The 26,424-nt window shown below is 54.3% G+C and overlaps 1 protein-coding gene across 1 annotated transcript in view; it reads left to right on the top strand.

Moving 5' to 3' along the window:
• The first annotated feature begins 293 nt into the window (after positions 1–293).
• The window catches only part of LOC111157369 (zinc finger protein 423), a 279,005-nt gene continuing 252,874 nt past the window's right edge, over positions 294–26,424 (top strand). Inside the window, exon 1 of the mRNA XM_022518720.1 lies at positions 294–348. The gene's annotated coding sequence lies outside the window, so the exon portion shown is untranslated. The remainder of the gene's footprint in view (positions 349–26,424) is intronic.

Genomic DNA, 26,424 nt, shown 5'->3' with positions numbered 1-26,424 from the left:
ATCTGGCTCTAGGCCGTGCTGTGATTGACTCATGATGTCTGCTAGGGACACGGAAGTGCGGAAACCATACTGATCCAGCACTTACGTGCTTTTCAGGTTTTATTCTGATTATTTTACATCTCTGTGAAACCAACAAAGGCCTCTTTGTAGGCTCTATCCCCTTGCTTCTGATTGTGGGTATTAGAAGGACCCCCACAAATGACCCTTCTTCCTTGCCCTGTTCCCCACCCTGATGGCCTGTTTGTACAGTGTCAAAACTCACAGGCTCATCTCTGTTGTCTCTTTCAGTTGAAGAGGGGGAGGCCTCGGACTTCTCGCTGGCCTGGGATTCCTCCGTGACAGCATCAGGTAAATGCCCAGGGGGCTGCTGGGAGAGTTGCTGGGGGTCCTGGGGGGTGGGCTCAGGAACTCAGGAAGCCACCCAGCTGGTTATGGAAATCATATTCTTCATGTCACATTCCTGTCTCCAGGCCAGACTACCCCGTGCACACGATTTTTATATCAGTTCCATATGGTCAATAAAATCTATTACATACGGAGACTAATATGCCCTATTCTCCTGGGGGACCACGTTTCCTTCTTGTGGGCGGATTCTGATGGACCACGATACCTCCATGACACAGGCTTTGAAGCCCCCTGCCATGGGCCTCACTGCACATTCATTCCAGTCTAATTGCATAAAACCCACTTTAATAGGATGTTTAAACTCCAATCGAAATCACAGTCCCCAGACTTCCCCTCCCAGACGGGGCTGCTCTGCTCTCCCAGGCTGACAACCCCAGCCCATGCCTCCAGGGGGAGGTAATCAGGAAGTTCAGACTTCTGGGGCGCGTGGCCCCCATCGGGTGATGCTGGTGACTTGGCAGTCAGGGGACTTGGGTTTTTGGCTCACTTCTGTCCTTGCATGAGCTCCTCTGTTTCTCAGTTTCCCCAGCTCTAAAAAGGAGTGAAGGGATAAAGTTTTCCTAACTCGAAAGTCCTACACTTTGGAGCTGCCTGTGGAACTTGCAATTAGAACTGGCAGTGGGGTCCTTGGGAGCTCCTGAGTGGAAGGTATGACTCCTGTTTGCTCTGCATCCAGCCAATACCTCTCTGGGCAATGGCCTCGGCTCCTAGTCCAGCAGGTGCAGCCTCTCCGGCCTCGTGCCTGTCCTAGGATCCTGACCAACTGGTTCTGGATTCCTGAGGGAGCTGGAGGCAGGCCATTCTCAAGGAATCTTGGACCTGAGAAGACTCTGAGGGAATCATTTAGTCCAACTTTCTTGTCTTCTAGCTGGGGAAACTGAGGCACAGAGGGAACTTTGCTCTGGGTCAGTAGTTCCAGAAATGTGGTGTGAGGCATCAGGCATATGAACATTTAATGCTCGGATGGCTATACATTGGGTTTGTGATTTAATGGCTATTTGTGATTGATGCTAAATTCATTTAAGTGAGAAAATTACGTTGACAGTTTTAAGTAATGGCACATAATGCTTGGGTTGAGCAAAAATCATGAAGATGGTTTGCAAATGACTGAGATTTGGGAAATGCTGGTATAGATTACACGGAAGGGGAGTGGACAGCTAGCAAATCCTGGGCTCTGTGTCCAGTGCTCTTTCCAGCACGAATGGGACGCTCTTTGGAGAGTCTGAAGGATCCTGGCTGATTCAGTTTTGGGCATGGTCATATCTGCAGGTGCCTGGCCCTTGGTGACAGGGGCTCTCTCCATGGGCGAGAGGTGTTGTCTGAAGCCAGAATGAGGGGGGCAGTGCTCACATTTTCAGAAGAGTCCAAGGTTAGGACAGACCTGGGTGTCCACACTCGGTAGGTTGGAGGAAGGGACTGCATAGCCCCTGTCCCATCTCTTTCTGTGCAGGGGAGACACACTCCCGGGGTTGGTGGAAACACAGTGAGATTATAAATCTCCATGTCTCCTCCAGGGACCCTGACCCACATTGGGGTGCATGAGCTCAGGCTTCGGCCAACTCTGAAAATGATCCCCACTGTGCTCCAAACCCCCGAACCAGGAAAGTGTCCAGCGTGGTGTCCGTATAAGGTCCTGCCACCGGGCTGCTTTCCCAATGGTGCTGGAGGCAGTAGAGACAGACAGGAACAGTAGTGCGGTGCAGGGAGGGCAGTGGCATCAGTCGTGGAGGAGGACAGCCCTGCGTCCGGTGGGGGGCCCTACTGATGCCTCCCTAGGACAGGGAACTGTCTCTTGGTCTGCGATGCCGAGGGGCTGTATGGGGGCCCTGCTGGTCTTGGGGTCTCTGCTGCCACTGTGGAACCTCAGGGGCTCTCTGGGGTGGCCGGGCATCATAGAGGTGGCGGGATTTGTCCGTTTCCAACCAAGAGCTGAGCAGGCCCCATACGTGTGTGCAGAAAGAGGTACACGGCTCTTTGTGAGTCCTTTCCAGTCCTCAGGGACTTCGTGGTGCCAGTCAGCTTCGGATGGTCCGCTAGGAGATGGAGAGAGGGAGGGCAAAGCATCCGGGCACTGGATAATCCACAGCCAAGCAATGGATTTTGTTTTCTTTGGCCCATTTCTGGTGAATTTTTTACAGTGCATGCAGTACATTTTCCTTCCCAAGTTCGTTGGGCTTGGGCTACGGAAGTCAGCTTGGATTCCCTGAGCTTGGGGGTCGTGAGCTGGTGCAAATCCTGGGTGAAGGGACAAAGTCAGTTTGGGAGGCAGCGCTGGACGAGGGTGATGTCACATTTGTTGAGCCTTGACTTGGTGCGCTTTCCCTGCGCCCTCTGCTCCAGCCATCACGACAACCCCGCAAGGCGGGGGCTCTTTCCAGAAGCTGCTCCAGAGCTTCTCCACAGGCTGGTTTAGGGCTGGCCATCTGGTGGCGGACAGGGCCAGCGGCCTGGTTAAAGCTGCTTTAGTATAACGCTTTTCATTAAGCTGAGAAAATGTCACTTGGCCGCATCAGAGAATGGGGGCAGGTGCCAAGGAAGATTATGGGGAGCAGAGCCTCTCCGAGCCGCCCTTGGCACTGCTCTGAGAACTGCCGTCTTCATTTGGCGGATGGGGGAAGGAGGCTCAGAGCTGTGTGGCAGCAGATCCGAGGTCCCTGGCCAGCAAACTGGGGAGAGGGGACTCGAACCTGAGTCCTCCTGCGGCCAGACCCTGTGGTCTCACCTCCGCGATGCCTGGCGCTGGAGGGGCAGTGAGGGCGAACCGGACCAGGGGGCATTGTGGGGGCTTGACGAGGGTCCCTGGGGGTACCGGCCATGGAGGGTCTTGGGCTCCTCCGATCAAGGGAATCCAGGGCGCGGTGAGCAGGGTGGGCTGAGGGCGCTTCACCGGGAGGAGCATGGGCAGCTCCTTTCCTAAGGGGGCCCCACAGCCAGGCTGCAAGTTTGGCGCGGTGCCCTTCCCCCTCGCCCGCTTTGCCCTGGCTCTGGGAGCGTGATGGAGAACCCCAGTAAAGAAGCAGAATGCTCTGTGTTCTCTCTGCTCACCTCTGGCCTCCTCCAGGCTCCCCTGCCCTGGGGGACCCTGTGGTTACCACCCCCAGGAACAACCTGGCCTGCTGAGTCTGTGCCCTCGTGTCATGACAGTGATGGAGAGCCCGCCCGCGGCAGTGTTCTCTGGCCAGGCTTCCTGGGAGTGGGGGAGCCCCGGCCTCCTCCTGCCCCTCGCCAGCAGACACCGGGCTCCTGAGAGCAGAGCCCCGGGACTGAGCACTGCGCTCAGAGCCTGGGTGTGGGGAGCATAGTAGAGCTGGGGTTTTAAATCATTCCCCATTGGATCCTGATTTTTTTTTTTTTTTAAACCCATGGTCGGAGGCTGATGAGGGAGCTGATAGCTTATAAGGAGATAACTGAAGCATGATTCGGAAACTGTTTTGAGCCATGGATGCCTTTGAGCATCCAGGGGGAACATTTCACGTGTGATTTCAGGGAAGTTCGTGGGTTTGAATGCCTTAGAGATGGGAGAGTCTTTTGGGAGAGCCCCAAAGAGGTCCTCCCTGTCCCAAGGCTGGCCTGTGGCCCAGGTGAAGGGGCAGGCTGGGGAGGGTCTGTGGTAAAATGTGACAGGCCCTGCTAGAGGCACACGGTGCCAGGGACCAGACCCAGAGCTGCTGGGTCATCTGAGTTTGTATATATTTATGTATTTATTATTTTATTATTATTATTATTATTATTTTAAAAATTTTATTTATCCATTTGCCAGAGAGAGAGAGCAAGAGAGAGCATGAGGGAGAGCACAAGCAGGCGGAGGGGCAGAGGGAGAAGCAGACTCCCCACCGAGCAGGGAGCCACATGTGGGACTCGATCCCGGGACCATGGAATCGTGACCTGAGCCGAAGGCAGCTGGTTAACCGACTGAGCCACCCAGGCGTCCCTGTATTTATCATTTTTTAAAAAATTATTTATTTGAGAGAGAGAGGTCACACACGGGGGAAAAGGGTAGAGAGAGAAGCAGGCTCCCTGCTGAGCAGGGAGCCCGATGCGGGGCTCCGTCTCAGGACCCCAGGATCATGACGAGCGAAACCGAGAGTTGGACTCCCAACCGACTGAGCCACCAGGGGCCCCTGTGTCGCCTAATATTTTCAAGGTTTATCTAAATCGTAGCCTGCACTTGTCCTGCATTCCTTGTTAAGGCTAAATAATGTTCTGCTGTATGAGGAGACCACATTTTGTTTCTTTCTTCATCCGTTAATGGACGTTTGGGTCATTTTCCCCCTTCGGCTGTGGTGAATACGCTGCTGCGAACTCCCGTTGTGCCGGGCTCTGCTGGACACTCACTCGTTTTCAGCTCTGGGGGGGCGTACACCCAGGAGTGGAGCTGCTGAGTCCTGTGGTCATGCTGCGTGACTTTCGGAGGAATGGCCGGACGGCTGCCCCAGCGGCGCTGCATTTCATGCCCCCGCCAGTGCCGTGGGGGTTCCAGTTTCTCCATATCTTCACCAACGATTGTTATTTTCCTTTTTTTAAATTTTTAAAATTTTTATTCTAGGGGCACCTGGGTGGCTCAGTGGGTTAAAGCCTCTGCCTTCGGCTCAGGTCATGATCCCAGGGTCCTGGAGCCTGCTTCCTCCTCTCTCTCTGCCGGCCTCTCTGCCTGCTTGTGATCTCTGTCGGTCAAATAAATAAATAAAATCTTTAGGGCGCCTGGGTTGCTCAGTGGGTTAAGCTGCTGCCTTCGGCTCGGGTCATGGTCTCAGGGTCCTGGGATCGAGCCCCGCATCGGGCTCTCTGCTCAGCAGGGAGCCTGCTTCCTCCTCTCTCTCTGCCTGCCTCTCTGCCTGCTTGTGATCTCTCTCTGTGTCAAATAAATAAATTAAATCTTTAAAAAAAAATAAAATCTTTAAAAAAAAATTAAAAAATTTTTTATCCTAGCCTTCCTAAATGTGAAAAGGTATCTCATTTTGGACAGCTCATATTTAAAAAAAAAAAAAAACTTTATTCAGGTCACAGAAAGGCCTTCTGCTGGCTGGTTTCAGCCTGGTCACCAATTAGGAGGTTGTTAAGGGTGCCCTTCCCAGAGGGACCTCTCTGTCCCCCTGCCCTGCCCTCCCACCAACTTCCCCTCTGAGGAGACCTGTCTTCTCTTCAACGCTTCTTCTCCTTTCCTTCAAGCCTTTTGGAATGCGGTCTCCAAGTGGCAGGCACCAGGATGAGCATGAGCCCTACAATGTGGGTTTTCAGTGAACCAGTCCAACCGAACTGAGCTTTGCCTCCCTTGCTCTGATCGCCGAGTTTGACCGGGGGCTGGGGGGGCTCATTTCTCTATAACTGTCTGGTCACAGTGTCACTGGAGCCTCTCAGCTCTCCCGGCTGGGTTCAGGACAGGTTGGGCTTCCTTCCAACATGGCAGCATGGGCGCAAGCTTGGGGATGGAGTGGGAGGAGGGTTGGTGGGGTGATCTGGAGATGGGAAACAGTTACTCTGACATACTCTCATTGTCAGTGCCTGGGCAGGGTAGCCAGGTGGTGACAGACGCTCTAGGGACTGGAGAGAAATGCTCAATAAAAATAGTAGTTTGCGGGACACCTGGGTGGCTCAGTTGGTTTAGTGGCTGCCTTTGGCTCAGGTCATGATCCCAGCGTCCTGGGATCGAGTCCCGCATTGGGCTCCTTGCTCTGTGGGGAGCCTGCTTCTCCCTCTGCCACTCTGTCTGCCTGTGCTCACTCTCTCTCTCTGACAAATAAATAAATAAAATCTTTAAAAAAAATAGTAGTTTGCGATGGCCTGAGACCTTATCGGGGTGATCAGAGTTTTGGGCCTTCCTGCCACCTTGACAGGTCTCATTGTCCTGGTTAATGGAAACATCATTTACAAACTACTTCTGGGAACCAGCCCTCCTTCTTGGTTCACATATAGAAACTGAGGCACAGAGATGCTAGTGGCTTGTTTTAAAAGTCACACAAGCAGGAAGTGGCAGAGCCAAGATTTGAACCCAGGCAGCTGACGTGTGAACATAGCACCAAAACTTTCACTGGCCGAGCTGCCTATGAGGGTGTTGTCCAGGCTGTTCATTGTAGAGGGAATCCAGAGGCTCGGTGAGAGACTCAGCTTTGTGCCCAGGTCCCTCCTGGGTCAGGTGAAAGGGTCTGACTCCTCTGCCCAGGAGGAGAGGGAGATGCATGTTTTGAAGACCTTGTATACATTTCCCGTCTCAGAGGCTAGGGAAACAGTGGGGGCCAGACTCTCCCGCATGCCCAGCCCCAGCCTGCCTTCCCACTGGGGTAGCTGTGTGTTGGGCATGGGTGTGGCTCACAGGAGAGGCTGGTAACTGGGCTGCGGGCTCTGGGACCTGCTTGGGTGAGAAATTAGAGTAGCGTCTAGGTGACTGGTATCCTGGGGGCCCCATAGAGAAGGGGTGCTGGAGGCCTTTCCTTTTCCTTTCATTCTGGCTCTGGGTAAGCAGTGGCTTAGGGAGAGTGGTCAGGGTCCCCACTCCTGACAAAGATCGCAGCCTCTTCCCCACCCCTGCCGTCCTGCACCCCGAGGTTCTGACGGTGAAGTGGACGGAAATGTCTGGAAAACTGGGCCTTTCACGCTGGGCGTCGAGGCCCCTCCGGGCAGCCCAGCCTATACTTCCGAACCTTCTAGGAGCTGTCTCCCCACCCCACTTGTTTCTCAAGAGTGTGTGTTTATTATTTCAACGACTTCTTAGAAGCTCTACCTACAACCTCTGCTTCTGCACCCTTGCCCCTTGTGTTTCTCTCAGCCCCCTTTCCAGCTCTGTCCTGTACCAACCAGCTTACCTAGATGAAATCCACAGGCATGGTGGAATACACGTGGCTCTTGCCCCCATGAGACCCGAGCTTCCTGTAACCCCCGGACCCACGCAGCCTCCTGTCTTAGAAGCCGCGTCGGGGTCTCTGGGCAGCTGGGCATTCTCATTCCTAACTGCCCCTCCCCTGCGGGGCATTTGGACTACTTTTCCTCTTTCGGCTCTTATAAATAGTACCATGACGAGGACCTCGGTGTAGTAGGTGCTCTTTTTCTTAGGTGCTCCCAGCGTCTTCTGACTTTCTCTTCCCATCTTCAAGTCCAAGCTGGAGGAACTCGGACCCCTGTTTCTCCCCACCCCTTGCCAGGTCCCTCACTTGAATTCTTACCTGAGTGACCCTGCACCCTGTGCTCCGCTGTGGGTGTGTCCCGGCCCCCCCGTGGCCAGGATACCGTGGCCAACAACGGACAGCCCAGGCTTCCTTTGGCTCCAGCTGTCCACCTCTCGAGCTTGAACCCCCAACCCAGTTATGTGGACCAGAGGACATTTTAAAGGAGTAGAAAAGGTCTAAATAGATGTATAATTTTCCAGCATTTTAAAGACTTATGAAATGAGTTTTTATGTGGGGCTGGCTGGGGAGTTTCTCATTAGCTTGGCCAGGGTGTCTGTGGGGAGTTAAACTAAGTGGAACCAGGCAGGCTGGGCAGGAAGACACGGTGGCCCCGAGCTCACCAAGGGAGCGTGGCAGGCATGCGCCGGCTGGTCTGTGCCTCGGACCCCCGGCCAGGCCAATGGGCCTGCGCCTTTGTTAGTGCTGCTTCCTCCAGCCCAGGAGGCCTGGAAACCTTCAGGGGGACTGGAGCTAAGAGGTGGCCACTCTGTTACCATGGTGAGCAGTCCATGAGGTGTAGGGCATCTGTGTCCTGCGTGCACATGGAGGCATGTACTTGTGTATGTGCACGTGTGCACATGCGTGTGTGTTTTGTGTGTGTGTGTATGTGTGTGCATGTGTGTGCATACCCAGATGCGATAGCCTTGACTCAGACCCCTGGAGACCCCAGGGCCTTTGCACCCCTCTGTACTGCATCCTGGGTCCCCAGGGCTGACTGGGACCTGTTCTGTGAGGGGGATGTGCTGTTTCCTGCCCGCCCTTTCCTTTGGCTCTGGACCAGCAAGGAGCTCCTGCTGGGCTACCCTTTGATCACGTCCTCTGTGCCCTCTCTGCCGTGAACACGTGTGTGCAGAGCCCATGCACACGTGTGCATGTGTGCTGGCTCCTGGGGTGTGTGAAGGAGCGTGTGTGGTGTCTCTCTTCAGCCTCCTCGTCTACCCCGAGCCTGGCCAGTGGTTTCACAGGAGTGAAACCACAGAGTGGGGCTCGTCTTGCTGGTTTTCACCTCTTGCATGGACTTGGGCTTTCTCTGAGGCAGGGACTCTGTGTCATTTGTCACCGCAGTGGGCATGGCTGGGTTAGGACTGAGTCCTCACTCATGCTGACCCTGGTTGGTGGGGTGTTGCTTGTTTCCAAAGTGGAGACGGCTTCGGTGGGCTTGTGTGCCAGTCAGTGGTTTGGTGGACAGGGTCTGCTCTGAAAGGCAAAGGCTGTGAGTGTGTGCCCTGGGCAAGGCTTGATGCACCAACTGTGCAGCGTGGGTCAGTGCCCAGTAGGAAATAGCCAAGGTCAGCCCAGTCATGCTGCCTGGCTGCTCTTGGCTTCCTGGGCGGGCACTCTGCAGGGCCTGGCTCCTGGATTGGGGATGGTCAGCGCTGCATCAGCCAGTGTCTTCCTATAGGCTGAATGTGGCCCATGGGGTTAGGCTGCTGTTCTCAGCTGACATTCTCCTAAAATCCTGGAGTGTGTGCACACACATACACACCACTCCATGTATGTATTAGTCTGAACCTGGCTAACTGATGCCTGCTTGGGTCAAAAACCCCATTTTTTTTCTTGCCCACACTAATAATTCTTTTCTCCTTCCTTGTGGTTAATGGCTTTAACTGATGGCTGCTGGCCATACTTGTTGGTATTAGGACATTGGACGGATACTGAATCCAGTAAATAGGACATTTTTTGCTTCTGCCTTTCTCCATCTTATGGGTAAATACTTTGCAAACCCCACAAGCTTGGGGAGGCAGGGGTAGTGCCTGTTTTGCTCACTGTTGTATCTTCAGCAACTAGCTCTGGCTACCAGCAACTGTAGTAACAGTAACAGTAAAAAGAATAGCCATCTAGTTATTAGTCCATGGTGCTGGGCATGAGGCTGGGCTGCAGCACACATGATCTCATTTAACCCTCCTGAAGCGCAGCTTGTGGGAAGTGTACCATCCCACAGAGGGCAGTTGAGGCTCAGAGGGGCTGAGAGCCTGGTGCAGGCTTTCCGAGCTCATGGGGCTAGAGCAAGGATTTAAGCCTGGGCTGGTTTTATCTGAGTCTAGGGCCCCCTTTTTTCGTTGCTAGTTCAGTGGCTGGGACTGAGTGGAGATGAGTGGAGATGCTAAGAGCCCTAATGAGGTCGCTATAGTGACATACCCGAGGGGAGTGGGGGTGGCAGGGCCAGTATAGGAACGAGTGACGGCTGATGGTTGACCCACCAACGATTGTGGGGGCAGGCATGTGCATATACATACATGTGCACACACCCACACACCTTCACACACACACACACACCTGTACCCACAACACACATGTACAGACACATATTCACACATGTCACTCCTCCAGCCCCCAGGGCACATACACGTTCATATACATGGCCTCCACACCTCGCACGTGCCCTAGCATGCACATGCATCCTCACAGACTCAAGTATGAACACATGCAGACACGCATGCAGGCAGGAGTACAGGGACACGTGCACATGTACGCAGTGTGCATTGGCACACACTTCAAACGTGTAGGGAGAGAGACATGCACACGCACGCAGCACACCCCTGGGCTTGCAAATGAGCAGAAAAATCCTGCTTCTGGGCTGTCTCTCCTCAAGGACGGGGACCGTGCGGCTGTTCAAGACACCCGGGTTGTTCTGTGCTCTCTATTTTCTTTCTCTGCTTTTCTTTGGTTTCTTTGTTGTACCCTCGGTGCCTTAGACGTACTTTCTGTCCAAAGATTCAAACCCCTGCTGCTGGGCCTGGTGCAGGGCTGACCCGTGTGCAGACATAGACCCCAGTGCCCATCTGTCTGTTCGCCTGCCTGGCCTGCTCTGGCCCACAGGCGCCCCCCCAGCCCCAACTTGGACATGACTTCATTTCCACCCTGCACCTGCCACTTTAAGAGTCCAGGGGCCTGGTGGGTCCGTCCCCAGGGTCGGGCTGAGGGAGGCCGGACAGCTGCGGGTTTGGGGGAAGCTTTGTTAGCTCCCAGGGGCCTCTTGGAGCCCAGGCAATGCTGGGGAAACCGAAACAAAGAGCGACAATGGCCTCCTTCCCTCCCTGGGCAGCCTCGGAGCAGGGCCTGCATGGGCGGCCTCTGGGGGCCCCTGTTATTTCCTGTGCTGGCTGCGGGGCTCCTCGCCAGCCACAAATGGGCAGGAAGCGGGGCAGGGCATCTCCTCCCCACCCGCTGGGCTGGCCCTCATAGGCCAGAGTAGCCGCTTCTGTGATCCGGGGGCCGGCAGGACAGGCCCACTCCACCGTCTGCTGCTCCAGGCCTGCGGGGCTGGGCCTGCCCTGCTCAGGTCTGCCTGGGCCTCCCAGGAGGGGAAACCTGACCCCCGGCTCTGCTGACCTCTCCCCGCTGCAGACCCCACATGCTCCCACCATCTGTGCTGGAAGCCGAGTTTCTGCCGCTGCTGGCCTTTGTGGCTGGAGGGCTTGCCCCACAGAACCAAGGACGAAGCTGGGCAGTGAGCTTTCTATTGGCTGTTAATTAATTCGTCTGGGATTGGGCTGGAAGTAAGCTTAGGTTTAGTACCGTGGTTAGGGGTATGTTTAAGCCTAAGGTTAGGGTTAGTGTTATGTTTGAGGATAAGGTCAGGGTTAGCTTGGCCAAGTCCTAAAGACTTAAAAAAAAAAAAAAACCAACAAAACCCCACCAGGAGTCCGAGCATGGATTTTGAAACAAACACACCTTTGTCTCAGGGCTGGATCTCACCCAGCACTAATTTTGGGGAGAGGCTCCCCACTAATTAGGTTTGTTCAACACCTAATTTGCAGGTGTCTGGACCATACTTGGCCCCAAGGATGCAGTGGTATCCAGCTCTCCAGGACCCACATTCTAGAGGGAGGACACAAGAGCCGTGTTCTTCCGTTCTTAGCTGTGAGGACACACTTGGCTGAGTTGGTCACCGTCTCAGGACTCAGTCTCCTGATCTGTAAAGTGGGGATACGGAAGCCCTAGCTTGTGCCCCCCGCTACCCCCGCAAGGATGAGTGGGAATGTAGAGGTCACGTGCTCAGCACGGAGCCTAGCATAACCCAAGCACCTGTCAACACTGGCTCTGGGTGTTATTAATGGAATGAGATGAGATGGCCTTACATCGCTGGGCAGCTAAAATAATAGATGAAAGAACTAATTACGTCCAAAGCCCCAGGTATGGGTCACTGTGTAGGTGAGCTTCCCGGCAGCTCAGGCCAAAGGAGAAATCGGATGGAGGGAGGCTTGGCCGCCTCTTCCCGACTCACGCACTAGGGACAGACAAATGTTTTTCCCTGGCACTAAATGCTTAGGAATTTACTCTGCGGAGCCTCATTAATCATTGAACAAACAACAGCCACGGTCTCAGTAACAATTTGGCACACAATGCAGAAACAACTTTCCTAGAGTTCTTTCTTAAACTGACCCTGGAAGAATGCTCGGGGCCTAAGTGCACACCGCAGCCACGAACTTCCTTGCGGAGCTGCCCGGAGGGGGCTGAGCCAAGCCAGGCTGCGTCCTGGGGCAGCTGCTCAGGTGACTTGCCCAAGGGCCTGGTTCGATGCAATGGAGCGGGGTTCTTCAGTGGGGGACCTTGAAGAGCCCTGGACATGCCCAGGGTTGCTGGGTTGCTTCTGGAGGGTTCTGCAAACTTTTGACTTCAGAAACTAGCCCCTACCTGCTTCTGAGGACCCTTATCCCCAGCTCATAAAGCCTTTTTTTTTTTTTTTAAGATTTATTTATTTTTTTTTGAGAAAGAGGAGAGAGAGCACGCATGCATGTGGGAGGGCAGAGGGAGAGAATCCCAAGCAGACTTGCCCTGCAGGATGGAGCCCGACGCGGGGCTCCATCTCATGACCTTGAGACCATGACCTGAGCTGGAACCAAGAATCAGATGCTCAACCAACTGAGCCAGCTGGGCGCCCCACTCATGGAGTCTTCGGACGCACTTTGGGAGCTCTCTTTGTATCCTTATGTTTTGAGCTCAGCGGCTGGGGAGGTGTGTCTGGCACTGGGGCCCCTCTGCCTAGACCGTACTCTGGCCATGGTTTGTGGACTTGCTGCAGCAGTCCCCATCTTTTGTTCCCTTTTTATAGGATTTTGTATTTACTCATCTTATCTGAGTGGGTGGGGTTGGTGCACGGGGCACAGTCAGGAAAACTGAGGCTCAGGGGTGTTAGGAGGACTTGGGGCTGGGGTCCGTCTGTAGACCCATGCCTAAATGTATATCCACATCCCCAGATCCGCTCACACATACCCACTCTTTGTGTGTATGAACAGTGCTCTGGGCCCGATCTGAAGTCCAGCTAGAGCCCCCTCCTGGCCCTTCCCTCTCCGGCTGGCAGGACTGGGCTTGGCTCCAGGAAGGCCTGCCCGGGGCCACGTACCCCTGTGTCTGGCAGGCACCCCATGGAGTTTCCATGGTGAGCTCTCCTTTGGGGGCCCCTGGGTGGGACTTTCCATCTGGGTGGAAACCTGACCCGCAGGCCCCAAGAAGGAGGAAATGCCTTCCCCAAATGTGGAGAGAGAAAGAGACGGCCAGCCTGGGATTTCAGCCAGAGCCTCTGACTCTTGCAACCTTGTGGAGTCTGGGGACCCCCAGGGCCCGGGGGCGGGGCTGCTGAGGACCCACCCCTTAGGGAAGAGTCATTTTGGTGGCTGGCTGCCACGCGTCCCTGTGGCTCTGGCCTGGAGTTTGCGTGTGTCCTCCTCCAGACACCGGTGCCTGGTTCGGATTTGAATTTGGCTCTCTCCGTCCCCAAGGCCTGTGTGCTTGTCACTGTGTCCTCTCACCTCCCTCCAGCAGGCATTTCCACAGACATTAGCTCTATGAACCCCTGAAGTAGCATTCGGACCGCAGATGGTGTTCTCATGCCTGTTTCCCATATGCAGACACTGTCCCTCAGAGAGGCTAGGAGTCTTGCCCAGTGCCACACAGCAGGTCTGCAGCACGGCACACACCTAATCCCACCTCCCTACCTTGTTGACAGCGTATGTGCAGACTTAGGTCGTTACTCGTCCATTTAACTTCTCCCAATTAAGATGCACGTTCGCCCAAATAAAGAAGGCAGTAACAATGTGAAGAGAGCTGGCAGTTCCAGTCGTGGGGGCTGCCCAAGTGAGTCTGAGCTCTGGGGGAGATCTGCTGCTCCCTCAGGAGCCTCAGGTAGCTGTGACTCTGGGGTTCTAAGATGCGCGTCTTCTCCCTCACACCTGACAGAGGAGCCAGGCCCCTCACTGGCCATTATCCTCCCATGTGTATCCCAGCCACAGCTGCTGAATCTCAGGATAGGTGACGTTTTTGCCTCACGGGCTGCCTTTAGAACCCGGCACGCAACCCCCCCCACCTCACCCCCCACACTGGGACCCCACACAGGGCACTGGGGAAGGGCCAGTGTCTGATGCACAGGTTTGGAAGGGGGGGTGTGTGGGTCCATGTGCAAGGGCAGGGGTGTGTGGGGGGTGCTGAATGGTCCCTGTCATGGGTGTTCTCCTTGGGGCTCCTTTTGGCATCACCCCCAGCCCAGATCCTGGGCAGACCCACTGGGGGGACCTACTGTTATGGCTGAGGCAGGGTTTCCCTAAAAGGAGCCTGTCTGGTGCCAGGGTCATACACAGCCCCATGACTCCTCCAATGGCCCACCTCCATCCCCGGCCTGGGGTGTGGAAGCAGAGTGCTTTGACCTAGTGCTGCTGGGGGGAAGGGCCCTTGACCTCAGGCTTTGCAGCATGATGGCCTTCAGGGTTCAGGTCAAGGTCTGGGCTGGTAGTTAGGGCAGCAGGCAAAGAGTAAGCCTAGAGGGTGGCGATGGTAGGAGCACTAGACTGGGAGTCTGGATTCCCATGCTCTGGGCCCTCCTCTGAGATTGGCCAGGCTCGGGGGCCACCAGGAGTCTTGGGAGGTCATGGTGCCCTGAGGCAGTGGGTTCCCCGTGGAGAGTCTCACTCGTACATGTAGCTCAAGGGTTGGGGTGGGTGGGAGGACTCCCCAGGTCACAAAGTGGCCTCTTGGAGTTTCGTCCTGTGCTCTCTGCCCTCATTCTAGCCCGTGCCTTGCTTGGCCTGTGTCCCCCTCCTGGAATGCCCCCATCCTGTGCCAGAGTCCTTCCGGGCCCAGCCCCATCCTTGCCTTCTGTGCGGCCTTTGCGTATGTGCCTCCCGGTTCACGAACCCCCATTCCGTCCTTCTGAGTCTGTGAAGGACCAAGTGCTGGGCTGTCCTTCTTCCTTAACTGTTCATAGGCTCCACCTCCCCTGCCCCTGGACCACATTTTCTCCCTCCGTCCCCCCCCCCAGCCCAGGGCTCAAGCTCTGCTTTATTCAGTGATAGGCAGTTTTTCCCAAATGCACAGCACCAGAAAGTTCTACTGAATGTCTAACCACCTTCTCAGTTGCTGCTGGATGAGCACTGGTGCTGGCATTGTGGGACCACCCCTTGACAGCCGGTGATGGCTGGGAGCCTGAGTTACCACTGGTGGACTCCAACAGCTGGCGTTCTTGCAGCCACAGGTGTGACTGAGCACCTACTAAGGGCTGGGGAATAGAATATGTTTTCCTGGGACATGACCAGCAGGGCGGTCAGTTAGAGAGCGATGGGGTGGTGGGGAGGAGGGGGCATCTGTAGGGTGCTCAGAGAGGCTTCTGTGTCCAGGAGGGGCGTTTGCACAAGAGAGGGTATGAGCCAAGCAGAGGGGTGGGAGCAGCCTTCTGTTCTGCCGTGGGGATGTGTTGGGCCTTTTGAAGGACAGAAGGGTCCCTGTGGCTGGAGTAGAGGGAGCCAGGGCAAGAGGGGTAAGAGGTGAGGCCAGAGAGGTGGGGGAGAGGAAGTGAGGCCTGGGAGGGGGGGGGAAGGAGGTGAGGCCAGGGAGAAGGGAGAGAGAAGGTGAGGCCTGGGAGGTGGGGGGAAGGAGGTGAGACCAGGGAGAAGGGAGAGAGAAGGTGAGGCCTGAGAGGTGGGGGGAAGGAGGTGAGGCCAGGGAGTCATGGGGGTGGGGAAGGAGGTGAGGTCAAGGGGATGGGAAGGAGGTGAGGTTTGGGAGGTGGGGGGGAAGGAGCTGAGGCCAGGGAAGTGGGGAAGGGGAGGAGAGGTCAGGATGGAGTGGGAGGGAGGCAGGCAGACCTTGAGTCTTGGTGGACACTGGATTTTACTCCGAGTTGAAGGAAGGCTAGGGGCAGAAGGGAGAAGGGATCCCTCTAGCTGTATTTGGGAGAGAAGGAAGGGGACGGAAGGCCTTGCCCCGGTGGGAGATGATGGGGGCTGGGACCCAGGCCAGGAGGTGAGAAGACATCAGATTAGGAATTTCTTTTGGAGGTCGGTCCAGAATGTGTGCCTGGTTGGGGCAGGAAGATAGGGCGACTCCAAAGCTCCAAGACAGTGGGGTGGCTGGAGGTGAGCAGCGGGGGATGGGGTCTCGGGAGGAGCTGCTCTGATAGGATGGTGGGGGGGTGCGGCCCAAGAGCCGGCTTTGGGCTGCAAGTTGGGGGCAAGTTGGGGGCAAGTTGGGGACGCCTCTGGGAGGTTGAGCGGGACTTGAATGTGTGGCCCAGCACTATGGGGAGAAGGGGCCTGGGGACATATCTGGGTCTGTGTCGCTGGCACTTATAGCTTCGAGTGAGCTCTGACAGAATAGAGTCGAGGACTTTGACCCGAGAGGCATCAGCGCTGAAGGCAAGATGAGGTGTGCAAAATCGAAGGAAGAAAGGCTTCCAGGAAGGAGGGAGTCACCAGGCAGGTCTGAAGCTTTCCAAACTGGGGCCCCCTGCTCTTCACGGGACCAGCTCTTTGTGCAGACGTGATCAGGTTGCTTGAGATTCGTGCAAATGGGAAGGAAGACCAGCCTGGCGGCCCTCACGCTTGGCGGAAACCGCCTTTGCTAGAAACCATTCTGGGGCGAGAAGAGATGGGGTTCAGGGGTTAATGAAGTGAACTCTCGTCTGCAGACTGGCCTTCCGGGGGTGTCTGCGCCAGGCACCCTCCCTCCCCCGCTCCCGCTCGGGATCGGCACCGGCGGCTGGACCGGGGGTGGTGTCTGGGAGCCCCAGACTGTCCGCGGCGGAGTCCAGCTGTGCGCGAGCCCTCAGTGCTGAAATTGCCAGCCTCGCGCAGCCCAGAGCCAGCCCGCGGAAGTGGGCCAGCCGCACCTCCGTACAGGATTAGAGGGATGTGTAATGGATTAAAGATCAAAAATGTTAATTAAGAAATGGTCTTTTCTAATAAGATGCCTTCAAGGGCACAGGCCTGAAAAGGAGGGGATTTCTCATTTTGGCAACATGGTTTCTGTTGTAATGAAATTGGTTCACAGACAGTGGGGAGGACCCGACGTAAGTCTCAGTTTAAAGACATCTCCATCCAAATTAATTAGCGATGAAAAACGGAGGGCAGCGCGTCAGACTGGCAGGCAGGCAGCGAGCGGTGGCCTGGCAGGAGGGCTGCATGCACTTCGGAGAATTCCCTGTGTCCTGGTGCCTGCTGGAATGTTGTGTCTGAGGGGACCTTCCTGGGGGGCCTTGTGGGGTGACTGTCTTCGGATGAGGCCTGGTTCCCTGGGAACTTGCTGTGTGACTTTTAATGGTTCGTGTGCCTCTCTGGTCATTCCTCAGAGAGTTTTGTATCCTCTGTGGATGACAACAAAACCTCGCCGATCTCCTCACTGATCTGTTGGATCACATGGATTCTTAGATATGATTTGAAACCTTGAAACTGTGTAAATCAATATTATTGCTAGGGGAAGGTTTGGTCTTAGTGTACCTGATTCAGGCTCGGCCCACTCTGAATTCTGGTTTCCAGCCCGTGAAATCCCCCAGGTTGTTTGAATGTCTTGGAAGGACACAATAGTCCGATGGGTAAAAATTGGGCTCTAGAGTCTGCCGGGTCCTACACGAATCCTAGCTCTGTCTCGTGCTTGCGACCCGAGTTTAGTAATTTGACTTCCCTAAGCCTTGGTTTTCCCTTCTGTAAAATGGAGCCAATGGTCCCTGGCTCCTAGCACGGCTGTGAAGTGGGGGATAACGCCGTAACGAGCCTGGGCTCCAAGGAAGTGGGCTTAGTGTGCAGGGCTGGGGGTTGTTGCTTTTATTGCCAAGAAGCAGGGGAATTTTTGTGCCCATTCCAGATGGGTCCTGGTGGGAGGCAGAGAGCCTCCCTGTGAATTGGGCTCAGACCTGCAGTGTTCTTTTTTTTTTTTTTTTTTAAGATTTTATTTATTTATTTGTCAGAGAGAGAGAGGGAGAGAGAGCAAGCACAGGCAGACAGAATGGCAGGCACAGGCAGAGGAAGAAGCAGGCTCCCTGATGAGCACGGAGCCCGATGTGGGACTCGATCCCAGGACGCTGGGATCATGACCTGAGCCGAAGGCAGCTGCTTAACCAACTGAGCCACCCAGGCGTCCCAGACCTGCAGTGTTCTGAGTGTCCTGGGTCCTCCCGGGGACAAAACCTCCTTCTAAAGAAGGCAGAGGAAGGGGAGTCATTCAGAGTCTGGGTATTGCTCTGAAGGGTCCAAGATTAGAGAGAAGCGTGGATGCCCATGTCTAAAGAAGGGTGTCTCACTGACCCCGTGTCAGGTCTTGCTATGTCTGACAGAAGCTGGTGTGTTTTCTTGCTGACCTCAAGTGCTGCTTTCTCTGGCTGGGATGTGGGGACCAAGTGAGAGAGAAGACAGGAGCCTTGCACTGTGCTTTTTCTCTCTGGTTGGACATTCTATGCTCTTCTGCACCTTACCCCCTCTTTGGACTTACTGCGGCTGTAAACCTCTCTGTTTTTTTTTTTTTTTTTTTTTTTTTTTTTTTTTTTTTTTTTTTACACCCACAGAGAGATCACAAGTAGGCAGAGAGGCAGGCACAGAGAGAGAGGGGGAAGCAGGCTCCCTGCTGAGCAGTGAGCCCGATGCGGGGCTCGATCCCTGGACCCTGAGATCATGACCTGAGCCGGAGGCAGACGCTTAACCCACTGAGCCACCCAGGCATCCCTGTAAACCTCATTTTTACAAAAATCTGAGGGGCATCTGGGAGGCTCAGTCGGTAAACGTCTGACTCTCATCATGATCTTAAGGTCGTGAGATCAAGCCCCCAGTCAGGCTCCGAGCTGGGTAGAGCCTGCTTAAGAGTCTCCCTCTCTCCCTCTTCCCCTCCAACCCCATCTCTCTCTCTCTCTCTCAAAAAGAAGAAAAAATTCCAAAACCATTCTCATTTAACAATATTTGCCTTGAATTGCTTTAAAAAAAAAAAATTTATTTATTTATTTGACAGAAAGAGATCACAAGTAGGCAGAGAGAGAGGAGGAAGCAGGCTCCCCGCGGAGCAGAGAGCCCGATGCGGGGCTCCATTCCAGGACCCCGGGATCACGACCTGAGCCAAAGACAGAGGCTTTAACACACTGAGCCACCCAGGCGCCCCTTGAATTGCATTTCTGTCTTATATTAGTATCATGACTTCTGTTTCACTTTTTCTTACATCTGCCTGCTCTATCCTTTCTCAGCGTTTGACACATTTTCCCATTAAAACTTAAAAAAAAAAAACCCCAAAAACCGTGGTAAAGTACATCTAACATAAAATTCATATCTTAACCATTTTCGGGTGTACAGTCCAGTGGTGCTAAGCCCGTGTGCTCTGATGTATAACCAGCACCACTTTCCGTCTCCAGAACTCTCTGTCTTCCCCCAGCTAAAACTCTGTCCTCGCTGAACACCAACTCCGCATTTCCCTGTCCCCCAGCCCCTGCCAGCCTCCATCCTGCATGGTCTCTGAATCCGACTTCGCTAGATACTCACAGCAGCGGGGCCCTGCAGGGTCGCTCCTGGTGTGACTGGCTCATGTCCCTCAGTCTCATGTCCTCAAGGCTCGTCCATGGTGGAACATGTGTTGGGACCGCCTTCCTTTGGAAGGCTGAATCACATTCCCTTGTACGCACTGACCAGATTTCGTTCTCCACTCACACGATGACGGATGCCTGGGTTGCCTGATGTTCTGAGGACCCGCCATGCTGTTTCCCACCATGGCTGTGCTATCTTACAGCCCTTTCTGTAGAGCTTTGTCTGCCGGCGGAATGAGAAGGAACCTAGAGAGTGTGGTCTTCTCCTGTCCTGACTTGGATGAAGGACCCCTGTGGGCCCAGGTGTGGTGAGGCTCTGGCTGAGACCAGTCCCCTCAGCTTCCTTCCTGCCACAGTTCAGCCCTGGGATTGGGGGACCCATTGACACAGCCCCTTCCCTGTGTCCCTCCACCCCTTGAGCTGGAGCAGCAGAGGCTCGTGGAGGAGGAGAGGGAGCTCTGTGCTCTGTAGTTTGGTTCCAGCCACAGGAATAGGAATGCTTTACACCTCAAAGCAGCAACCGCACAAACGGTGGGACAGAAATACGGGATGAGTGGGTCCTGTGATCTACTGCCTGAGCCTAGTCCATGACACCGAGGGGGAGGAAAAGGACCAGATAGGACCTGATCTTTATGAAAACAAACATTAAGAGAAAAGTACAGGGGCACCTGGGTGCCTCAGTGCGTTAATCCTCTGCCTTTGGCTCAGGTCATGATCCCAGGGTCCTGGGATCAATCCCTGCATCAGGCTCTCTGCTCAGCAGGGAGCCTGCTTCTCCCTCTCTCTCTGCCTGCCTCTCTGCCTACTTGTGATTGCTCTCTCTCTGTCAAATAAATAAATAAAATCTTAAAAAAAAAAAAAAAAGAAAAGTACAAACACAGCAATGGAACGAGCTACCCACCGCCACACCCAAAGACGGATGTATCTCCCAGACCTAAGGATAAGTGAGAGAAGTCAGGCAGAAAAGAGGACAGAGCTGCATCTGGGCGAAGAGGCTGGGCTGAGACTGCCCTTGGAGGGCCTGGCTGGGAGGGACACAGGGAGCCTGCGGGTGCTGGGAATGTCTTCTGGAAAAACTCGCCACCCACTTCCCTTAAGATTTGAGCCCTTTGTGCGGATGCCTGGCTGTCTTGGTCAGTAGAACAGGAGACTCTTGATCTCGGGGTTGTGAGTTCAAGCACCTTGTTGGGTGTAGAGATCACTTAAAAATAAAATCTAAAAAAAAAAGAGAGATTTGAGCCCTTTACAGCGGTGGAGTTAAATCTTAGTAGAAAAGGGACATGGAAAGAAGCACAGGAGGCAAAGCTTGCGTTTCAGAGGTGTGGGGGTTGTGGCTTTTTACTGAGCTCCTTGCCTCCGAAATTATTAGAGGAACGTACTCTAGGGCCAGTCTTGGGCTTGGCCTTGCCAGCGTTCCAGACTGACGTGGAAGATAAGAGACAGAGGTCAGTACTCGCAGCCCCTGAGTGAGGAGGGTCTTGGGGGAACCTGAAGTGTCATTTTGATGTTCTGAATGACAGTGGGGTGGGGAGGGGGTGATGAGCCCCTCACTTTTCTATGCATGGAAAGTGGGGTTCAGGCCTTCTGATATCCCTTTTTTCTATACATTTGCGGCCTGGTCTCAGGCGAGTTGTTTGGCCCCTGTAAGCCTCTGTCCTCTGGTCTGGGTGCACGGACGCCTCACAGAGTGGCTGGGAAGTGTGCAAGTCCTGTGTCCCAGGTCACACTGTATGTGGGAGGCACATTCTCAGTGTGTGTGTGTGTGTGTGTGTGTGTGTGTGTGTGTGTGCGCGCACGTGCACGCACGCTGGACGGGAGGTGGTGGGAGCAGCATGACATGGGGAATTTCGGGACAGGACTTGTGGCAGAAGCAGCAGATATGGCAGATAATTTGTGGAGAAGTCAGTGGGGCTGTGGAGACCCTGAGCACCTCCCGGGAGGTGCTTGTCCTACCTCCCAGTGGAGGGAATTTCGGGCTTTTCCTTCAAGAATCAGCTCTGTGTCCTCTCTTCCGAGAAGCCCTTCCTGATTGCTCCTCACGCTGCTTACGTCACCCCCTAGGCATTTTCCACCTTCGCCTTCACCACGTGGTCTGGTTCGTGCCTCTCCTTGCTCGATGAGGAGGTCCTTGATGGGAAGACCATGCCTTGGTCATTTTTGTGTCCCCTCTGCCTGGCATAGTTGGTTTTTTTCACTGGTTTATTTTATAAAAATGTGTCACCTGTCTCTTGTGTGCCAAGCCCTGGCTTAGGCACCTCTGGGTCCATGGTAAGGAGGGCACGTGTGGCTCCTGGTCCCCGAGTATAGTCTGGAGCAGACAGCTCCTGTGGAAGGCGCATTCATTCATTCATTCATTCATTCATTGCCTCCTTCATTCAGCAGCCTGAGCCACTGGGTAGTAGAGTAAGCAAGTCAGGTGTGACCTGGGCCATAATAGAGCTTACAGCCCAGTAGGGGAGTCCGTGACCAGAAATCTCTCTCTCTTTTAATATTTGACTGGAGACTTTATTTTTTTATTTCTAAAAATTTTAAAAAGATTGGATTTATTTGCCAGAGAGAGAGAGAGAGAGCGAGCACACAAGCAGGGGGAGCAGCAGATAGAGGGGGAAGTGGGCTCCCCGCCGAGCAGGGAGCCCAATGCGGGACTCAATCCCAGGACCCTGGGGTCATGATCTGAGCCAAAGGCAGACGCTTAATGACTGAGCCACCCAGGCGCCCCCCCCCCCCCAGAAATCTCTTCATAGACTCAGTACAGTGAAAGAGAACAGGACTAAGGGGCGACCTGTTTTATTTTAAGATGAAAAACAGATACAGATGCCCCACAGACCAATTTAGGACTGAGGGAATTCTTCTAAGCTGGGTTTAGAGATGGAATTTTGCCAGCCACCCCGGAGGCCCATGTGGTCATAACCCCCTTCCTCCTTCCAGAAGTGACCACTTGCCGGACTTTTATGGCAATCACGTCTGCGCATTTCTTTAAAGTTCCATCACCTAAATGTGCGTTCCTTGCCATGATGCTTTAGTCTTGGAGTGTCATTCTTTAAGGAGATCAAGGGAGTAATATTTTTTTAAAAAAGGATGATTATTTTAAAAATCGTTTATTTATTTATTTAGGAAAGCATTTTATTTATTTATCTGAGAGAGAGCGAGAGAGCGTGCACAAGCAGGCGGAAGGGCAGAGGCAGAGAAGCAGGCTCCTTGGTGAGCAGGGAGCCTGTTGCAGGACTCGATCCCAGGGACTTTGGGATCATGACCTGAGCCAAAGCCAGACGCTTAATCGCTTAATTGACGGAGCCACCCAGGTGCCCCTAAAAATCCTTTAAAACAAATTCCTGATGTGGGTCCTTCTGACGTTGAGGTTCGTGGATAAACTGTTTTCCACTGTTGGCAGGTATAGGTGGGACAAGAAGGACGTTCTAGTGCTTAACATACAGCAGGCATCCACTCAGGGTTTCACAGGTGGCTGGACGGGCCCGGGAGGCTGTGCCGTCGTTGGGGGGGAAGAGGTGACACCGTCCTAAACCAGGGTGAGGTGGCCCCAAGGGACCGACAGCGTGGAGGGGAGGAGCTGATGCCTGCTTCTGAGTGTGGGGCTGCACACCATCTTTTCTCCAACTTGTCATTTGTGACACATTTCCCCATCAGAGCATTTTGGGAGACTAATCTTCTCGCACCTGCTGTGGCAGGTAAACTGAGTTTGCGGTTGGGGCCGTCCAGGGTGCACGTGTGTGTCTTCAAGTCTGTTCTTCAGAATGGATGGCAAGGGGCTATTTCCCACAGAGGGAGGCTTCTCACCCCTCCGCCCAAGAGGTGAGGATCCACAGGCAGGTGACCCCATCCCTGGCTTGGTTCAAGTTCCCAGGTCCCAATAACCTGCAGAAATGTGTCGAATTCTAGAAGTAACTGGCAGATGAATTCCATGCGACTGGGACATGGTGATTTTAAAATGCTGGTAATTAAACTGTGTTAACCTTTGGTGGGGGCCGGGCCGTCCTTAGCACTCAGGGGCTTCTGCTGTCCTGGGAACTTGCTTCAAGCAGGTGGATGACGACGGCATCCTCTTAGCCGGAGCTGGCGGGGCTGCTGTCCTCGTTCGTCTCACGGGCATATAGGAAGCCCCTTCCCTGGGGCGGGGGAGGCGGCCGTGATTATGTGAGCGTGTTAGAGGGTTCCCTTAGCTACAAGTTCATTAACTCCCAAGCGAGAGTAAATAGAAGGAGAATAGGGGAGATGTTAATATAACCAGTTATTAAGTTGAGTGAGTGGCAAGCGTTAGAAACCCATGGAATCCCCAATATAATATTGAAAGGCAAGAAAAACACGATTTGTGAGATTGGAAATTTTTGGCCTCACGTACCTCGCGCAGTGATGAAAACTCTGTTTGGTCTTTGGCATGGAGGGGCCCAGCGGCGCCGGGTCCGGCCCCTCTCTTTGAGGAGCTGCAGGTGCCTGGCCCAGTGTTGCGTAGCGGCAAAGACGTAACTGTCGTCGTCTGGCACGTGACAAGAGATTTAGAAGACACCCAAAACAGCCACGCACAAGACGGGAGGAGATGTCTCACGGACCTTCCCCTGGAGTCTAGAGCCGTGTTGTTTCTCAGCAGGACATAGGCTTCCAGAAAGTTCCATGTGTTTTAGGAGAGGTCTAGAAAATCATGCGGCGCTGTGGATTGTGGCTTCTGAAGCCTGTTTGTGTGCGTGCTCACCCTCCCTACATCCCCCGCTGGTGCCAGAGCCGCTCGCAAGCCTCCAAACTCAAGATGGGTGTGGTCCCCCATGGGCCCCTCCTGTCTGTGCCCTCTTTCCCACACCGTCAGAGTCCCTGGCAGTGCCCTGGGAGGTGGTGACCGGCGTGACCGGCGTGACCACCTCCCTTCCCTGGAGGTGTGCCGGCCAGCTCTGGACAGCCTTCGGGAGGGATGCTTGCAGGGGTGCTTGACCTGGTAAAAGCTGGGCTGGATGACGTGGTCTTTGGGTCCCTTCCAACTGGAGGCTTCTCTAGATACCTTGAGGGATGAGCTGGGACCACTTGAGCCATAGAGCTGGTGGGGAAGGTGACCCTGAGGGACGGTGGTACCATAGACTTGGCTGTGACAGCTCGAGGCTCCTTGCCTTGGCCATCTAGGGGACGCGGGAGCCTTGCCTGATTCCGCACATTTCATGCCGAGTTTGGCCTCCACAAGGCTAGCTGTCCTCCGAAGAAGACCTGATTATCTTGTGTTGCTTTGATTCTAAGATGTGCATTTTGTCAGAATCCACCATTTCTGCAACTGAGCAACCTTTTGGTCTATGCATCTGTCTGATGAAATGACTCCCCCCATCCCTTCTAGAACAAGCCGGCATTGAGCTGGTGGGTGTCCTGCCTTTGCAGCTTCTTTGACCTGAGAGGCTGCGGTACCTGGGGCTGGGCGCCTTTGTCTGATGCCCACTGCCTCCTGGGCACCAGGAGGTTTGAAGAATCCGGAGCTCCTGGGACGAGAACACCTAGCCCCGGACCTGTGTGCTCCCAGCCGTGGCATCCCGGGCCTGCTGCTTTCCCAGACACAGCTGTGCACACACAGACGGAGGAGGCAGTCAGCCATGGACAGCAAATCTGTTCTGAAAACCCTGGACACTGAGACCTTCCAGTCACCTCTGTGGGCTCTGCTCTCATCTTGCTTAAATCCCGCATTTGCTTTTCCTCCCTCCCTTACAGACCCTTCAGTGCGCCCCCCACACCCCCAGGGCTTCCCACCAAACCCCAGTGCTTCCTGCTTCCAGCCTGGCCATGGCTTCTGCCTCAACTGGCCATTCACCGGGTTCCTTTCTGGTCATCCCAATCTCTTTGGAGGCCGGACTGGCTCTGGGTCCACTTCCGACGGGCTGGGCGCCTGGGACAGGACCTGGCCCGTGGCAGGTGCTTCGGCCACAATCATTGGTGGGTTGAACTGATGGCCCTATGGCTCAGAACTGGCAGGTTACGGGCATTGATCGTCAGCAGCCGGGCAACGCAGCTCAAGGATTAAACCGAGTTACGGGTGAGAACTCAACTCTAAGAATGGCTAATTATTATTATTATTATTTCTTAACCAACTGCAATTTACAAAGGGAGGGAAGGAGACACAGAAGAGCACACCCTCTAAACGAGGGTTAATTAGAAGTCTTCCCGATAGCTAGTGCTTGATCAGCAACAGAACAGCATGTAAATAAATCTAATTTCCCTCCAACTCAACTCGTCACAAGCTTAATTACAGCAGCCACAATGTGTGCCTGTGTGTGTTTTTTTCATTAGCGAAAGAGGGTCATTATTAGCCGTGTCTGGTAAGAATTATTGTGAAGAGCCCGGTTCCACCCTCGATAGGTGTCCTCAGAGAGCAGAGAGGAACTTTCCGTGTGAACTCCAGAGTTTCCAATTAAGGTGACTTGGAGGAAGCAGGAAGCGGCGACGCAAATTAGAAAAATATTACAGGAGGGGACAAGCAGGCCGGCGAGCCAAGGAAGGGTGCTGGGAGCCTTGGTTAATTACTGTGTGGAGGAAGAGCTCCTTGTGAGGGCCAGGCCTTTCTTTTCCCCCCATTGCCACTTGCCTGCCCCGAAATCTTGGATCTCCGAGACCCTTCCGAGGTCCCCACTTACATTCTGGCTGGCTGGCTCCGCTGAAAATGAGACTTGTGGGGAGGGGGTGCGGTGGGGGGAGGGGGGAGGGAGGGCTTGACCACTTCCACCCACCTCTTTCAGATGGCTTTTCACACCTCCCTCCCCCTCCTGCTGAGGAGAAAGGCAGGGGGAGACCACGCTGTCACCGCCAGGAAGACTGCCTCACTGCCTCCCTGGACTGCTGTTGTTGCAGTGAGCGTATTGTTCTAGAAATAAATAGCTGAAAACCCCGAGTCAGAAATGAGTTGACACAAAGGAAGTCGAACCCTAAAGGCCAAGTTCCAATTGTCTTCAGGAAGTGCCCTTCCCCGGGGCGGAGTGGGGTGGGGGTGGGGTAGCCTCTGAGGGAGAATTTAAGTCCAGTCTGTCTGGCACTCAGTGCACAATGTCGGCCAGAAGAAGTTTTTCTTGCCTTCTCATCCCGGCCGCCATAATGATTCTCTCTCTCGTTAAGCAG

The sequence above is a fragment of the Enhydra lutris genome, unplaced genomic scaffold, assembly GCF_002288905.1.
Source record: "Enhydra lutris kenyoni isolate GAN:26980312 unplaced genomic scaffold, ASM228890v2 scaffoldscaffold54, whole genome shotgun sequence".
Lineage (NCBI taxonomy): Eukaryota > Metazoa > Chordata > Mammalia > Carnivora > Mustelidae > Enhydra > Enhydra lutris.
The sequence above is the reverse complement of the archived record's forward strand: the minus strand, read 5'-3'. Positions and strand labels throughout refer to the sequence as shown.